This window comes from Triticum aestivum, chromosome 2A (assembly GCF_018294505.1).
Source record: "Triticum aestivum cultivar Chinese Spring chromosome 2A, IWGSC CS RefSeq v2.1, whole genome shotgun sequence".
Classification (NCBI taxonomy): Eukaryota; Viridiplantae; Streptophyta; class Magnoliopsida; order Poales; family Poaceae; genus Triticum; species Triticum aestivum.
This window is the reverse complement of record NC_057797.1, coordinates 321736572-321748817: the sequence shown is the minus strand read 5'-3', so window position 1 is coordinate 321748817 and position 12246 is coordinate 321736572.

The window sequence follows — 12246 nt, the reverse complement described above, 5'->3', positions numbered from 1 at the left end:
GGCTCAGGTCAGGCACTTCGGACCTTCAACCTTGTCCGGATCCAACCTGCAAGGTCGGTGGATGCCTTCCTCTGTCATAGAGGAGGACATCATGTCACGCCCTCGATGCGGCTATATCTCCCATGTGTCGAGGCACAACTTAGAGGCATAACCGCATTGAAAGCAATGTCACAAGTTAGGCAATCATCACAACATCCAATGTAATACATAATAATGGGATGAGTAACATAGTTGGCTTACATTCACCACGTCACACAAAGTAGATAAATAAGATTACATCATTCAAACACTCATGGCCCGACTACGGCGCCAAAATAAAAGATAAACCCAACATGCGACACGGTCCCGATCACCCCGACTGGGCACCACTACTGATCATCAGGGAAAGAAACATAGTAACGGCGTGAGTCCTCGTCGAACTCCCACTTGAGCTCTAACGCGTCATCTGGAACGGAGTCGTCTGGCCCTGCATCTGGTTTGGAAGTAAACTGTGAACCACAGGGACTCAGCAATCTCGCACCCTCGCGATCAAGAATATTTAAGCTTAAAAGGTAAGGCAAGGTAAAATATGTGGAGCTGCGGCAAGCGACTAGCATATATGGTGGCTAACCTATTTGCAAAACAGAGCGAGAAGAGAAGGCAAAGCGCGAACGAGCAACTAGAGAACAACCTCCGGCAAGCATTACTCCAACACCGTGTTCACTTCCCGGACTCCGCCGAGAAGAGACCATCACGGTAACTCACACAGTTGATTCATTTTAATTAAGTTAAGGTTCAAGTTATCTACAACCAGACATTAACAAATTCCCATCTGCCCATAACCACGGGCACGGCTTTCGATAGTTCAATCCCTGCAGGGGGGGGTCCCAACTTAGCCCATAACAAGCTCTCATGGTCAACGAAGGAATAGACCTTCTCCCGAGACATTCCGATCAGGCTCGGTATCCCGGTTCGACAAGACACTTCGATAAGTTAAAACCAATCCAGCAAAACCGCCCGAATGTGCCGACAAATCCCGATAGGAGCTGCACATATCTCGTTCTCAGGGCACACTTAGATTGTCTAAACTTCTGGTAGGCCAGCCCAGATTTGCCCCTGGTGGCCACCGGCGGCTGACGAGGTGGACCAACACTCGGAGGAGCACTGGCCCCGGGGGGTTTAAATAAGATGACCCTCGGGCTCCGAAAACCCAAGGGAAAAAAGAGGCTAGGTGGCAAATGGTAAAACCAAGGCTGGGCATTGCTGGAAGAGCTTTAATCAAGGCAAACTATCATGGGGCTCCAATTATCACCCAACCGCGTAAGGAACGCAGAATCCGGGAACATAACACCGATATGACGGAAACTAGGGCGGCAAGAGTGGAACAAAACACTAGGCAAAAGGCCGAGCCTTCCACCCTTTACCAAGTATATAGGTGCATTAAAATAACAAGATATTATAGTGATAACCCAACAAGTAAATAATGTTCCAACAAGGAACGGTCTCCAATCTTCACCTGCAACTAGCAACGCTATAAGAGGGGCTGAGCAAAGCGGTAACATAGCCAATCAATGGTTTGCTAGGACATGGTGGGTTAGAGGTTTGACATGGCAATTTGGGGGGCATGATAAGAAAGTGGTAGGCATCATAGCATAGGCATAGCGAAAGAGCGAGCATCTAGCAAAGCAAAGATAGAAGTGATTTCGAGGGTATGATCATCTTGCCTGCAACGTTGTCAGAGTTGACTGGATCCTCGAAAGCAAACTCAACGGGCTCCTCATTAGCGAACTCGTCTCCCGGCTCTACCCAAACAAGACAAACAAGCAAAAGGAACGCAATCAACCACGTGCACTACTCAAACCACATGATGCAAACATGGTATGCTATGCGGGATGCGATGCGGGATGCATATGCAAGATTTGACAAGAGATGCATGAACCTGGCCTCAACATGGAAATCCAAGTGTGCCACTGGAAAGGTGAGATGAAATCGCTTGAAAACGATATAAAGAACGCCGGAATCGGAGTAACGGTTTGGAAATGGCGAGCAATTCAAATATGGCACCGGTCTGCGATTTACAGCAAGTAGCCAACTAAATGCAACAAGATGAACATGCTACAGCACTCAAACATGGCAACAAAATACATGGCAGGGATCCATTCATGATGCTTAACAAAATAGGAACACTGAGCTACGGCCAATTCATCCATTAACAGGTTCAAACAAGCATGGCAAAAATGCATTTGGTAAATAGATTTCAGACTTTGTAAAATTAACACTTGTCTGGAATTTCAGATCAGATAGCACTCTTTGGAGCATGAAAACTATATGCTACAGGAACTGAACATGGCAAAGTAAAGCATGGCATGGAGCTACTCCAAGAGCTTAACAAAAAGTCCCTTAGTGACCTTTAGCCAAAAGGGATCAGAAAATACATTTGCAAGCATGTGAACATGGCAAAAACAAAAACAGTTCTCAGACTTAGTGAAAACTGGAGCATGCTGAAACAGATATCAAGTAGGCATGTTTACGAGCTCGATGAAGTCACTACAGAGCATGTCATGACAAAATAAGCATACACCCATCAAGAATACACATTAAACAAGCTATTCATGGAAAGAACAATAACATAGCATGCACGGATCAACTACAACATCATCGACAAAATCGCTAACAAGTAGACAATCTGCCCAGATTCACGAAATGACAAAAGTAGAGCTCGATTGATTCAAGCTAGGTTGCTCCATAATTGCAAACAAAGACATTTATGGATAGAGCACAACAAGATTAACAAAACATCCTTACTGATCATCCTCTAAAGAGGCACGAATCACTAGGAAACAACAGGAACATATGGCATAATGAAATAAAGAGATCAAGGACTTAGTGGAATTGCTAAGTCCCTAAAATCAGGATTAACACATGCACCACTTTGCAAGCTTGTGCTAGTCACCACACACATCACAAAAATACATGGGTTGCACCACTGGAAAGATGGCAAAACATACAACAAAACACATGTAGAGCTCCTGGGCATATATGCACACAATAATCATGGCAAAAATGACAAAAATCTAATTGGAGCAGCAGATCTGACAATTATCTCAAATAGCATTCTTCTAACAGCATTTCGGGCATCAAGATGAACTCAAATGAAAATGATGCAATGAGATGAAATGATGTGCTCTCTGAGGCGAACAATTCGATATGCTATACGCCCAAAACGGAGCTACGGATGCAAAGTTACGGTGCGATGAACATAGACAAAAAGTTAGGGTTTCAGGCAAAAAGTCAGCCCGATCTATCTCAGATCTAGATCCAGCCGGGCGCGGCTTACGAGGTTCATCGGGATTCGGCGCTGGAGTGGAAGAGTTCGCCGACGCAAGTGGAAGGAGGGGCGGCACCGTGGCGTGGTCATCGGTGCGCTTAGTGGCGCGATCGTTGGACTTGGGGCTCCGGCGGCCGGAGCCGAGAGGCGGGGCGGTGCGGAACTCCGGCGCGTCGGGCGGCCGGACTCGAAGAAGACGACGGCGGGGCGCGGTCGTGCGGCGGCGGGAGGAAGCGGGCCGCGGGGGCCTCCCGTGGGCCGAGCGGGCTGGGCGGCGGCGCGGGGAAGTGGGGACCGGCCCGGGACGCGTGGCGCGCCCTTATTGGAGGAGGGCGGCGGCGGTGGAATGTCCGACCGGAACGGACATGTCCGGCGCGGCGCGATGCGAAATTTTAGGGTTTCGGGGGGGAGAAGAAACGTGGATCTCGGAGGGGTTTTTTAAATAGGCATAGAGGGAGCTAGGAGAGTCCAAATGAGGTACGGTTTTCGGCCACGCGATCGTGATCGAACGCTCTAGATGATGGAGAGAGTTTTGGTGGGTTTTGTGCCAACTTGGAGGGGTGTTGGGCTGCAACACACATGAGGCCTTTTCGGTCCCTCGGTTAACCGTTGGAGTATCAAACAAAGTCGAAATGGTACGAAACTTGACAGGCGGTCTACCGGTAGTAAACCAAGGCCGCTTGGCAAGTCTCGGTCCAATCCGGAAATGTTTAACCCCCACACCCGAAAGAAAGGTAGAAATGACCACCGGAGGAGAACGGAGCGCCGGAATGCAAAACGGACAACGGGGAAAATGCTCGGATGCATGAGATGAACACGTATGCAAATGCAATGCACATGATGACATGATATGAGATGCATGACAACAACAACAACACACGGAGACAAAAACCCGAACCCGAGAAAATAAAATAACTTAACGCCAGAAATGGCAAGAGTTGGATTACATATTGGGTAAATCATATCCGGGGTGTTACACATCAAGAAGCTGAGAGAGGCCAGATATCTGATCGCCGAAATTTCGCACAGGCTGCCTGCCCAGGGGCAGGTCATCCCCACTCCCGAACCCAACGAGAGTGTTGTGTTTGTCTCTGATTTCCTCCGAGGACTAGGCCTCCCTCTGGATCCCTTTGTTAGGGGACTAATGTTTTATTACGGGCTGGATTTCCATGATCTGGCCCCGGATTCCCTCCTTCACATCTTGTCGTTCATCATCGTATGTTAGGCCTTCCTCCACACTACCCCTCACTTTGGCTTGTGGCTCAAGACCTTCAATGTCAAGCCGAAGATGATCAAGGGGCGGCACGTAGAGTGCGGAGGTGTCGTAATAAGCAAAAGCGCTAACGCTCCATGGCCAGAGGGTTCCTTCCTAGAGGTATCTGGTTTGTGGCAGCGGGAGTGGTTTTATATCATAGCTCCCCGAAGTGCCAAGTGGGTAGCCATCCCTGCCTTTCGCTCGGGCCCCCACCACAACTGACGTCAAGGATCAGTGAGGAGCTAAACTGGGGTCCGGTAAAGGATGTGCCGATATTGCAAAGTCGCATCCGAGATCTCATTGAGAGAGACGTCAACCTGGTCACGGTGATGCAGGTCATGCTAGTTCACCGAAGACGCCAATTCTAACCGAGATACAAGAAAACAGGAACCACCACCACCATCTGCGAGGAGCACACCTTCTGGTCCCGCACAGAGCTCTTGTTCATCCATGGCATCAAGAGGGCAAACGGATGAGGTTATATGTCGTCGTTGCAAGGGTGGAGTGCACTATGCGAGCAAATGTCCATCTCTGTGTGTGATCATTGTTACTAAGGATGGTGGATATCAGTCCGCTAGTGACTATGATGAGGAGATGTTGGCACTTATTCCAAGTGAAGAGCATGGTGGAAATGATTCTAAACATGAGACACAATAAATGGCTGTAGAAGATGCTGACAGGTATGAGAGTTTAGTTGCTCAACGTGTTTTGAGTGTGCAGGTAACACAAGCTGAGAAAAATCAGAGGCATAATTTATTCCATACAAGGGAGGTGTGAAGGAATGTTCTATCTGTGTCATCATTGATGGAGGGAGTTGCAACAACTTGGCTAGCATCAAGATGGTGGAGAAGCTGTCTCTCACCACAAGACCCCATCTGCATCCTTACTACATCCAATGGTTCAACAACAGCGGCAAGGTTAAGGTAACACATATTGTTCATGTGCATTTTAGTATCACTACATTTGCTGATTATGTTGATTGTGATGTGGTACCCCTGCAAGCATGTTCCTTATTACTTGGTAGACCATGGAAATTCGATAAAAATTCTGTACACCATGGTAGAAACAATCAGTATTGATAGAGGCGAAGGTGTCCTGATGTTTCAATGAGAAGGTGATTATCCTTTTAGAGGAGTAGACTTTGATGATCTGACTACGAACGTGCGAGGACGCCGCGCCTTAGCAATTGCTAGACCAACTTCGAGAGGTTATTGACCACGACGGAGCACGGTCAACCTAACCACGAAGGTTTCGTGGGTGAGCATGGTCACCTATGGGGCCATGAGACCCTTTGTGGTTCAGCAAGGGGGGGTCATTGAGGGAGTCCTGGATTAGGGGGTCTCCGGACAGCCGGACTATATGCTTTGGCCGGACTATTGGACTATGAAGATACAAGATCGAAAACTTCGTCCCGTGTCCGGATGGGACTCTCCTTGGTGTGGAAGGCAAGCTAGGCAATATGGATATGAAGATCTCCTACCTTGTAACCGACTCTGTGTAACCGTAGCCCCCTCCGTTTTCTATATAAACCGGAGGGTTTAGTCCGTAGGTCAACATATACAAGCATACCATAGGCTAGCTTCTAGGGTTTAGCCTCTATGATCTCGTGGTGGATCATCTCTTATAATACTCATATCATCAAGAACAATCAAGTAGGACGTAGAGTATTACCTCCATCAAGAGGGCCCGAACCTGGGTAAACATCGTGTCCCCGGCTTCCTGTTACCATCCGCCTTAGATGCACAGTTCGGGACCCCCTACTCGAGATCTGCCGATTTTGACACCGACATTGGTGCTTTCATTGAGAGTTCCACTTTGTCATCACCATAAGGCTTGATAGCTCCTTCGATCATTGGTAGCGATGCGGTCCAGGGTGAGGTTTTCCTCCCGGACAGATACAAAGATTTCCACCACCACCATCTTTGTATTTGGCGACTTTGCACTGCGCACTGATATCCACCATCCTTAGTAACAATTATCACACACGGAGATGGACATTTGCTCGCATAGTGCCCACCACCCTTGCAACGACGACATATAACCTCATGCGTTATCCTCTTGATGCCATGGATGAACAAGAGCTCTGTGCGGGACCAGAAGGTGTGCTCCTGGCAGATGGTTGTGGTGGTGCCTGATTTCTTGTATCTCGGTTAGAATTGGCAGCTGAAGTCAGGGGTGTTGCAGTAGGACGTGATGAAGATCGACCTGCAAAAAAAGTTGTTCACGCCAATGCCTGTCAATCCTGCACTTCACGTTCAGCTTTGCAAGCAAGATGGAATAAACGAGTGATATTATTATACTCCTTATACTCTAGAATGGTTTGAATCTCTCTATTTAATCCACCCATAAAACATGCGAGCATAGCTTCATTATCCTCAACAATACCACATCTAATCATGCCAGTTTGTAATTCCTGGTAATATTCTTCTACATAATTTTTCCTTGTCTTAAGCACTGCAATTTTTGAAGTAATTCACATTGATAATATGGTGGAACCCAACGAGTACGCATAGCAGTTTTCAAAGGAGCCCAAGTAGTTGGAATAGGATATAATGAACAATGTTCAGACCACCAAACACATGCAAAACTAGTGAAAGCACAAACAGCAGCAGCAACAGGTTTATCCTCAGGATACTGCACTACTAGGAAAAAGCATGCTAGTGGCGCACCTGTTTTGCCTACTAATGGCGCACCACAAGTGCGCGACTAGCATCACGCCATTAGAAATTTTGATAGTCATCATACAACTTCTACTCGTTATTAATAACTAGTCATACGATCATCATCTTGATAGTCATCAAACCAACCCTACTTAATTGTTCTTAGCACATGATCATCAGTATTAGGTAGGACCTAAATACCCTATTTAAGGTAAAATAGCATAAAACAATATAGACCCTGACTCTCCATTATGGAGAATGGAGATCATCATGTGTCTAATTCTTGCGCTTCGCATCCTTTTGCTTCCAAGAACCTCCTTACGACTGTCCATACATTTTTTCCATCCTTTGATTTGCATGTCTCCACTTCTTTTAGAAATCTGCTATGGACAGTTGAGATTCGTAGGATGACCTGGCTATACGTTCAAAACATTAAGGCTACCTTTCTCATACATCAAATGAGGCACACAATTCTCTGGGATTATCTGTTGAAAAACATAGTAATAACTTCATAGTTAGCAATGATGTACTAGTTTTAGAAGTATGCAAAAAATGCACGGATGTCGTAATAGTAAAAAATCTTGCCAGGGTATCTCCATGGTAGTTACCGTAGTTGAACACATGCACTAGTGGCACGTATTGACCATAATGTTGAGGTCCTGCCTTGGTTAGTAGCAATATAAACACACAAGAATATGATCCTACAGACTACTACAAAGTGGTGGTGGTGGGGTATCACAAATCCGTCAAGCAAATCTCAAATTCTTACCAGTTCTTACCCAGCAGCAGGTGGTGATCGGCAACCGTTGTATTCAAAACTCCCAAAGCTTGGACAAAGCGATTCCCAGGTGGTGTCAAATGCACGATGTAGATGAATGTGGAACTGGGAAGGCTACTGATGTGGTAGAAAAATGTAAGCAATAATTAGTTTAGAGATGCCAACACGAATAAACGCTCAATGACGGTACTGTGTTGGTCCTAGGATAGACCGTGCTAGAGACGTGAGCCTAGAACACTAACAAAATCATGGCGCTGCACGGACACAAGGGAAAGGCACACTCTTAATTGTTTTGTGCTCTTTTTTGCACCTTTTCTGTGGAAAATCACTACAATAGCGAGTGTCTCAAAACTCTCCAAATCTAAATAACAGGATAGGAACAAAAAATTGACTATTTTTCGCTAATCAGGGCAGCGACGACCAAAAAGTGCGATAAAAAATCACTATGATGGCGAGTGTCTCAAAACGCTTCGTGGGACCTAAAAACGGGATAGGGAAAAATATTTTCAGTCATCGAAATTTTGGCCTAAAAACTACCCAGGGGTCTCCAGACTCTTCTTTTCTGAAACCTACGCAGGCAAGGAAACACGAATCTGAAACTAGATGGATCTTGAAAGCAAACCGAATATGGGATGGACTCGGATTGGTGGTGGATATGCGGTGGTAAGATATGGCAGCGGTGGTGGTATATGGCAGCAGTGGTACGATAAGGCAGCGATGGTGGTATATGTCGGCGGTGGTAGGATATGTCAGCAGTGGTAGGATATGGTAGCGATGGTGGTATATGGCAGCGGTGGTGGTATATGGCAGCGGTGGTATGATATGGTAGCGATGGTGGTATATGGCAGCAGTGGTAGGATATGGCAGTGCTGGTGGTACATGGCATCAGCGATGAAGATGGTGCAGCGGCGGCATGAAAACCTATGAAAAAACTCAAAACTCTAAAGGACTAGACGCTAAGACCTGCAACTCGACACTACGATGCAACCACAAATTCAACAAAGCAAAACCCTAAAAAGATTATGCAAAGGCTCAGATTCGTTCGGATATGATGAACTAACCCTATTTTTTGGCTTTTTCGTGGACTGCAGGTATGAAGAACGCACTCGATCTGAACTACGAAAAACTAAAAAATCTCACCGATCAACCTGTAAATCTGATAGCACTTGATAGAGGCGAAGGTGTTCCGATGTTTCGGTGAGATAGCTATCATTTTCTATGGGAGTCGACCTTGACAATCCGACTACGAACATGCGAAGACTTCGTGCCTTAGCAATCGCTAAACCAACTTGCAAGGGTTTATTGACCACGCTGGAGCATGATCAACCTGACCACGAGGGTGTATTTCCTTCGTGCAAACAAAGAACAAGCAAGAAACTGAGACTGCAATCTGGATATTGTGAATATAAGCAGAAAGATTTATTGATAAAAATGGGGTTCTGTGATGTCTTGGTCTGTTCATTGCACACAAATGAAGTATCGAAGTTGCAGCTATGGCGACCTTTAATCGAAACAAAACCCAAACTCTAAACGACACCCACAGGGCTGTATATATGGAGGAAGAGGGGGGGGATTTCGTGACCCCTTGGAGGAGGGTCCGAAACCGACCCTAACTCTATTTCCCCACACATACAGACTCTAAAAACAGCCTAGCAAGTTGTATTTCGAAATTACATTTGCTTTTCCCAAAAATAAGGTGGCGCAACACCTAAAATAAGGTATTGTCAGTGCAACAAACCCTGTGTCTGTTGCCCAGACTGTGCATGGGCACAAGAGCAAGATTATTTGATGCACCAAGCCAAGCTAGGATACAAGAAACCAAGAGATTCGGAAGAACCAACATGCAGCTCGGAGAGAATAAGGCCAGGCCAAAGAAGCAAGATATCGCCAAGAGAAGGGCCTCCCTTGCCGGACAGGCGAGCCTAGCAAGGGGCAAGGTCACACCCTGAAGAAGAAGACCAAGACACCCCGACAGGGCCCTTCCAAGGCTCACAAAGGCAAAGACCACCTCACCCACCACTCCAGCATGACCCACGTCGTCCATCAGTGTGGTGTCAAGCCGCAAGGCGATTAAGTGGCAGCCATTCGGCACATGGCAGCCGTTTCCTAGAGAAGAAATCCATAGATGACATCCGTCCTGCGACGTGTCAAGAGGACAGGCGCGGAGCTGGCAAGATAGCCCGGCAAGCCTTGCCGGGCAACCAGTGACGTGTGTGGCACCCCGGCTCAGAGCAACCGGTTTACCTTGCATTGCCGGCCCAGAGATCAAGTCTTCTGGCAACACACAACAACATGGTATAGAAACAACCGCTTTATTGAAGCTAGTGGATACATAAGTCTGATATTACCTCAAGGTAGGAGGCCGAGCGGCACACACGGTGCAGCTGAACATTATGTACATTATCTAATGAACATGAAGGGGGCTCGATCACCTAAACTATGCGGCAGAGGAATGACGACGAAGTGGAACTCCATAGCACAGGGACACCGACATGGACACGGCCTAGACGCGGGAAGCTCTCCGATGCGATACGACTTGCCTGAAATCTGGCATGACACGCCTGGTCAGTACATTGAATGTACTTGCAAGCTCACAACAAACATAAGCATGATGACAAACAATATCTTGACAATTATTCAGGTTAAAGCAATGCAAGTATACTAATGCGGTGAAACCAACATGTGCACCGAGTCCCTCGGACTAGCTTACCAGATGGGTTACCTCGTAACCAAATGATGATCATACCCGGATCACAACTGCGACCAATCACACATGATCAACACATGATCTCATGAATCATCACAAAACCAATGTCAACAATAATTATTTAGTGTGCAAGATTAATTAGAAATGTAGATCCATGGTGTGACCTACTCCGAGTTGTGTCCATAACCAAGGACGCGGCTATCGATAGATTGAATACACTCTGCAGAGGTAGCGCACTTTACCCACACCACTGAACCTATGGCCTCGCACTCCCATTCCGGTGGACAACCAATGTTCCGACGAAACCCTCCCCTTGCCGTGACACTCTCCCAGCCACTCCAACCAATTCCCTCCCCGGGCTAAGTCATAGGTGGCCCTGTGCCTACCAAAGGCATCAACGGCCACCGTCGTGGGCAAAAACGGTCGCAAATGGGGACAAGGTATCATAAAAACAAACGGGCACACAAGGTTATGTCTGCTTACCGGGCCATGGTACCGCACACCCATAACCTTTTCTCGTTGGAGGCACCGGCGAGAGGCACGACAAAGGACCAAATCAAGACCCCCCATAAAGGTAAATGTGGTCGCACCGAGGAAAAACCCGATTCAGTGGCACCATGACTTGATCAACGTTATATTCAAGTTGGATTATTATCATTTTTAACTTGAAAATAAAAACTATTCCAAGTCATACAATGCCATGAGCATGCAACTAATAGATATGCAAAACATGCAACTCACAAGAACAGATCAACCTTATCAATATGACATTCTTGCACTAACTCATCATTAACCTTTACTGGTTCTACCTCACTATTTATTACCATGCAATATCTTGATTAACTCATATATGAAATTCTCATTAAGCAAAAGGAACTATCATTATTTATCATAGCAATATAACTAGTCAAACTCTATTCTACTAGACCTAAGTAGTCCATGCATTAAACCAGTAACTTAAACAAACATTTCAAGCATGACAGTGTAACTAGCATTCAACCATATTTATTTAACAAATTTTAAATGCATAAAAGAACTCATATTTAAGTAAGAAAAATCATAGATATTGAAATGACACCATCCAAATGCTAGTGTGGCTTGCCTTAGTGTAGAGGTGGTTCACACTCCTCCTGGTTATCTTCAAGACAAGTCTCCTCTTCTAAAAATAATTAAAAACCACAAAACAAAATATCAAGAACCAATCTGAAAATAACCAGAAATTCTAGACAACAAGGAAAATTCCACTCTTTGGTGTGCTGCTTGAGCTTTCTAAAACAAACACAATGCAAAAAGAATCAACTCATTTGGACTTATAGGCTAAAAATTATCACTGGTCAAAGTTGTGGTCAAAATTTTGAATTAATTTGAATGAAACAAAAAACCTGGGGGTGACGTCGATGGCGTAAAGGAGGAATACGCCTACACTCGTACCACTTCGGGTGCGAGTGGAGAGGCTCACACTGGGCCCCACCAGTCAGGAGAGAGAGGGGGAGAGAGGAAACATAGCACGACGCTACTCCGCCGGAGCTCACGCCGGCG